Below are 6,959 nucleotides of genomic sequence, written 5' to 3'. Positions count from 1 at the left end.
ATATTCCAAAGATTATGTTCTATACGATTAAAGTAATACTTTACGATTAAAGTAAATACCTCACTTTTGCAAAATATTACTGTTTTGTACACGTTTTTTTATAGTTGGCCATATTATCCACCCCAAGTTTAATATGGCCAAAACGCATACTTTCAGATTCTTTTTTTTCTTCGAATATGGATAGATTTTAATTGATCAAAACATTTTGTCATCAAAGCTTATTAAATACACTAGAATTTCAGAAAGTTACAAAATAAAAAACCAGCGGTTTGAAAATTATGACCTCAAATCAAAACTATGGCCATAATACCCGCCTTTACTCTATATGTTGAATAAATTAGATACACGTAGATAAGGCAAATGTTTCGAACATTCAACAGAACATAGTCTTTTACTATTTTTCAAATATAAATAATCATTAACCTAAATTAGACTAATAAAATTCTTAACCCTGCAACGGGACTCGTGGGTTATTCGTGTCCTCGGTGTTTTGAAAATGTGAATTCCTGGGAAAACAGTTAGGCTCGGGCTCTTTGTTTTGGTATGTAAAAAAAGTTTGGGGTGGGGATGGAATGTGGCCGCCAGCGCGACGGAATCCACCAGTGTACCTACGACTGGCAGCGAGAACAAATCTCCGAAAGACACGAGTGACCCATGAGTCCTACTAACGTATGTAAAATCCGTTTAAAAAAAGTTTTTTTTACAAATATGTTTCTTAACTCGTAATATAAATGTTTTTAAAGGTTTGAAGTCGATAAGTGCGAAAATGAGTCTAAAATATGAAAATATGAGTAAAATATGAGTCTAAAATAGCGACAGAATGCCAAAAAGAAAAAGGTGTCACTTCTGCCCAACCAAAACAGACAGGAAAACGTTCTTCTGCTGTTATAAATGCAAAGAACCGGTTTGTGACGATCATCGACTTGCATGCTGTCCAGAATGCTCGTAAAATTTCAAATGATGTAATATTATGTTATTAATTATGTAATTTTATGTTAATTTCATATAAATGCCAATACTTGACAACTTACCTACAGAGTTTTTCATTTCAATCATCCATATCTTATATTTTTCAGTATTAGGTTCCATAAGCCACCATTAGAAGATAAGCGATATTCAACTCTCAAAATAAATACCCTTTTTTAAAAACTGGAACTTTCCTATATTTTTTTCTTAAAGTACCTACCCTTAAGTAAAAAGTCCTAGCAGGATTTTTTTTATAAACTAATTAACAAAAGTTATGAATTTTATAAATTTACTCCGATTTTTTCCATTTGCCTTTGTTCAAAATCAAAATTTTTAATGACAAAATAATCTTTATGATGTTTTTATTGTTGTGATTGATAAATAAGATGTCAAGGAACATCTATGAATTTTTTCAGAATTATTTGTTTACTTTAAGGTTATTTAAATCATCGCGGACATCAATGACCCATGAGTCCCGTTACTGCCCGAGCAGAAATAAAATCGGGTATGCCTTGTGTGTGGTCAGGGCCTGATAGGGAGGAAGTAAGGAATGCCCTAATAAGGAATTCCTGATATGTGCCTGATCCGATCCTTAACAGAGTACCCTATTCAAACATTTTTAAGATATAGTACTGACTAGATGGATGTTCTAGTTAGTCACTAGCTTGTGACTGGCTAATAGATGGCGCTGAAAACCTTTAAAAAGTTGGCTAGCTATTGTCTAGCCACTAACACGTAAAAATTGGTTTGCATCCGAAAAGTGAGGTTATGCGACTAACCAATTTTTACGTGTTAGTAGCTAGACAATAGCTAGCCAACTTTTTAGCGCCATCTATTCCTTTGTTTACTGGGCAGCGACTGGACAGGCACTAGATATAGCACTGGATATAACCTGACGCGGCGTTTACAATGAGATTTTAAAACGTTTGAGGTTCCAGAAATTAACAAATTACAGTCGATTATTCTCCTCACACTCGACTGATTGATCAATTTCTTAAATCTTACGCCTTAAAATCTCATTGTAGACGCCGTGTGATGTCGGACAGCGGTTCCGATATACCTGTAGTAGATAGCATAAAGCTAGATACAAGAATATGAGTGGCCGAGGACATAAGATAGAAGACTGAAGAGCTGATGATCCCAGGTTCGAATCCAGCAGTGGTAAAACAAATTTTTCACATATGATGTTTTTTAAGTATAAGATAACATTAAGAGAGATTAGAAGGTACTACTCTACTGATGTAGAGAGAATGAAAATATCTTAACAAATAAAAAATCTATTCCCAATTTTTTTTGCCTTATAAGGCGCAACAAGGGGCAATCATGAGGTCCTGATAAGGTCCTGATGAGGAAAGTCTGATCAGGCAATTTTAATTCTCGACGTTACATTTGTGGACAGGGCCCTAGCAGGGCTGCCTGATGAGTGCCTGAACAGGCATTAAGGCATCCTTATTTGGCCCCTACCAGGACCTTACTAAAATTTCTGCTCGGGTGGAGGTCGAAAAACCGAGTCCCGTTGCAGGGTTAAAAATTGCTCGTGGATGTATCAAAACTAAGTAATAATTTATATATGTAATTTTTTGTACTTTCCCTTCCAATTACGCGTGATATTCTTCTCGACAAATCACCGTAGAAATTAACGATATGATTACGGATCGCGCGACAATAACTTAAACGTGACTGATAAATGTTAATAATTCTCGGACACGATCGCGTTGCGTAGACGATCAAAATTCTCGTAATAAATGATCGCGTTACGAGGAGCGACACGAAGTCACACGAATTACGGACGATAATTGCTTCTTTAATCGATGCTCGTATTTGGACACATTTCTTATCGTAACTGAATTGAATCTTCCTACGTGAGTTATTAACATTTATCAATCGTGTTTAATAGCGTTTTTCATTGGGCAGAACTGAGTGCGCACTGAGAACTCGTGAAATGCAAGACGGTAGGTACTGCCCAAGTGTACCGCTAGTGCAAGTTTCTTGCACGCCGAATGAAACACTCGCGGCTTGGTTCAGTGCATGACATTAGCGTATTTTTGCGGCTCTTTGGTAACCAGTCTTTCAAAATGAATATTATACAATTTAAAATAAACACGAAAAAAGTAGAATTAAAATTTCAAGATGGTGAAGAAGAAATATACGAAAGTCAAGTATTACGTTTATTCTTTGCTCGTCAATTCGCGCCGCCATATCTTGCACGAAACCGACACCGTCACTTGGAGCTCGTGCCAGATTTCTGCATGCAATGTGCAAAATTCAGCACATAGAATTACCAACAAAACTGCGCGCACGATCTTCGTACGCACTGAAATCCGTAATGAAACAAACAGTTCGCAAATAGTGTGCACTCAGTGCGCACTAGTTCTGCCAATGAAAAACGCTATAGTTATTGTCGCAATCCGTAATCATTTTTAAGATACATCTACTTATACATACTTATACATAACTGATGGTTTCCTCGCCAGTGACAAATTACAAAGAAATAATATTACTTACCATAATTAGAACTGGTAGAAACTTTATTTCTTACATTTAAAATTATTCAATATTATAAAAGGGAAACTACCGATGGAATTTTACCTCTTCTTTCAACAGGAGTAACTAAATTTCGGCTAAAACTTCCAAGTTAATAAATATTTAATTAAAATTGTCTGGATTACTCACACTTTTTAATACACACTTCATAATTCTTCATACAAAATACAAACGATTCCATATAAAAACTTTCTTTTCCTGTTCCGGCGAAGTGCTGCGTGGAAAAATAATTAATTAATTACAAATGAACGAATGACTCACAAATCTTTCCAATTGCTTTCCAAACGTCTTCACACGAAATACAAACGATTGCGTATAGTAGTTATTTAGAAATATATTTATTTCCGGTGAAGTGAGCAAATCTTTAGATATGCACATTTAGGGCCAATTTCATAAACATCGGTTAACTGTTAACCAGAGTTCAGTCAACGCCCTATCTTTTTCTATCTTGTTCTCTAAGAAGAGACAGAGGATCAGTTAACCTTCGGTTAGCAGTTAACCGACGTTTGTGAAACTGGCTCTTAAAAGACGACTTAAAGACGTCTTGAAAATGTCTTTTAGACATATATGTTGTTTGGGTTGTTTTTCCGTGTAACGTGATACGAGGATGGTATCTGCGATCTGTGGAATAGCCTTTGAAAGGGGAATAAGATAGGATTTCAAACCGCGAGATACGCAGACGGAACAGACGAACGTATATACGTTCCTTACGGGAGCTCAATCGCCGAGTCCCCATGCTCTTGCGAGCAGATGAGATCCTGTTGATGTTGTTGTCGTCGGGGGCTCGCCATTCCTGCCCGTTTCGGTTAAAAGGGATCGTTATTGAACGGCTTATGAAAACGAAGGGGAGAACGAAACGCACGGCCGCACGTATAATAACAATAATGATAAAACGGTGGGAAAAAGGAGAACGGAAGTGTGCTCCGAGGCCACGTGGTATCCTGATACAAGTTTCATTCAAAAGATGGTACCACGGACCACGCCCAATTAACGCGTTCCTTGCGGCTCGAAAGAGACCGTCGATGCGTCGTAAATAGACGTCAAGCAGGGCCGTTCGTTATTTCCACGAGACGTAAATTGCAATTAATGCAATATAATTATTATGCCATGTATGCCTGTTATATGAAATGTCGCTGACCAAATAAACCAAACGAGAGAATACACAAAACAACGGCCGCGTTCGGCGGAAGAAGTTGCCTTCCAACTGTTGTAAAAATTGTGAATCTGATTGGCGTGTGCTTTTAATTATGACGGAATCTAAGAGTGTACTCCAATCAAATTCACGAATTTTGCAACTGTTGCGAGGCAGCTTTCTCCGCTGAACGCGGCTAACGTGTACAAAGACAGGCAGGAATGCCTGGACATTCTCTACGATGTATTTTATAATTATATTTCTGCCTGTCCGTTTACTTAGGATCACAAATACTTTACCGCGTCAATTCTGCGCACGTATTCGCGGCGCGCGCGTTTCTAAACATTTGCGCATCACAGTCGACGCTATATTCGACGAACAACGTTCTTATTACATCGAACACCTTGATACGTTACTCTCATTTCTCGTTTAATTATTGTTCACTCGTTAAACATTGATACGAAATCTATCTTCACGATCGCCCGAATCTCCAAGCTGGTGACTGCAGCCGCGGATTCAATTCCCGTGGACGGAGAAAGGTCACGCGTTAAGGTACCGTTACATTTGTCGTGCGACAAATTCTTCAAGCGTGTTGATCTTGATTGGCCACGAGCCACGAAAATTTTTAGATATTCGATAACTTTTCTATTTTGCAGCCAATCAACACGCGTGAAAAATTTGTCGTACGACAAATGTAATACCAGCCTTAGAGCGTTCCGTTTATCTCCGCGTCGCGAGACGTTCGCGTGCGCGACGGGAGACGAGAATTGTTGTCTCGCCCCTCCTCCCCCCCCCCCCGACGCGGTGGATGTAGACAGATGTAGACGATGGAGAGGCGCATTGTCTCGCGGGTGATCCCCGCGCAGTCGCGCGTATCCACACGTCGAACGCGCCTACGTGTTCTTTGACCGCAATGAAGCGCGGTGCGTGCTCACATCCCGCACGTAGGCCGTGCGTTACCAGGACAGCATGAACGCCGGGCCTTTCTCCTCTCTCGTACAGTTGAGCGTCATTCGCGCGGGTTGTCTCATTTGGCCCCTCCTCGCGCCAGGGGAGCACGCGGAGCGAGGAGGTCGTCCGGCCGCGCGCGCGCCTTTCTTGTATTACCTATGGTACCCACTTTCGTCCGGAATGGATTTCCGCTCGCCGGTGATTGCGCGCCCGACGTAATCGCGAGCGACCGCGTGACGGTGGATCACGCACGTGCGTGTACGCGCACGATATGTATGTGTGTAACAAACAATTGATCTATTTATCGCCGTGGCTCTTAAATTGACATTTAATCCGTTACCTCTAGCGTTATCACGCAGAAAACGGAAAAGTTCCTCAGAATTTGATTACGATTTGATTTCAGAGTTCTCGCCTTAGACTGCAGAATAGAAAAATTCTTGAATATCTAGAAATTTTCTATTAAACAGTCGGTTAATACGCTGGAAAAATTTGTCGTGCAAGTGTAATATTAGCCTTAGGGCCAGTTTCACAAACATCGGTCAACTGCTAACCAAAGATTAATTAATTTTCCGTCCCTTCTGAAGTAATAAGATGGAAAAAGATAGGGGGTTGGCTGAACTCTGGTTAACAGTTAACCGACGTTTGTGAAACTGGCCCTTAGATATTAAATCGTGAATTTAAAAGGAGGGGGAAAAATTAGTCGTCCTGTTTTCATGGAATATAATACATTAGCAATACAAAGATATATAGTAAATGTGTACATATACAGAATGTCGTCACATGTCGATGTGTCACAATCTCGGCGGACCGAGGGTGATTTCTCACACAGAAACTCCGGTGCGATATAAATGTCCTTTGTACTCGCTGTATCTCTCTCGTTGCATAATCTATTCGATCGTGCCGTTGCTGCCTATCTTACGCAATGCGTCGCGTCGTAATATCAAGGCGACGAGCCACTCCCCGTCGAAACGGCAGCGAGGTAGCCCGGGTCCCTCGATCAAACGACCGGATACGTGCCGGGCCGAGCGACCCCGGCGTCTCGGCCGACCCCCCCTCGTCCTCCACGCGCTAATTTACACGCAGCCCGTGCGAGGGTAATCTGCAGTCAACGGGCAGAATGGACATAATCAACAATTTAACCGAGCGCCGAGCAGGAACGCAGGAGCGGCGAGTAGGAGAGCTGCTCGCCAGCCGCCGCGCCGCGGCCGGCGGCAGCGTCGCACCCGCCGGCCTCCTGGCCGCTCCTGTTCGCCGTGGATCGGAAAGACATAATTTTGAGGAAGAGCGCGCGGGCCTCTAAGCGTCGTCACGGCACAGCCATACCCTATTGGTCCACGGCGATCTCTTTCCACCGCTTATTGGTTCA

Source organism: Vollenhovia emeryi, unplaced genomic scaffold (assembly GCF_000949405.1).
Source record: "Vollenhovia emeryi isolate VEMERY1.0 unplaced genomic scaffold, V.emery_V1.0 DF939318.1, whole genome shotgun sequence".
In the NCBI taxonomy this organism is placed as follows: domain Eukaryota; kingdom Metazoa; phylum Arthropoda; class Insecta; order Hymenoptera; family Formicidae; genus Vollenhovia; species Vollenhovia emeryi.
This window is presented reverse-complemented; position numbering follows the sequence as displayed.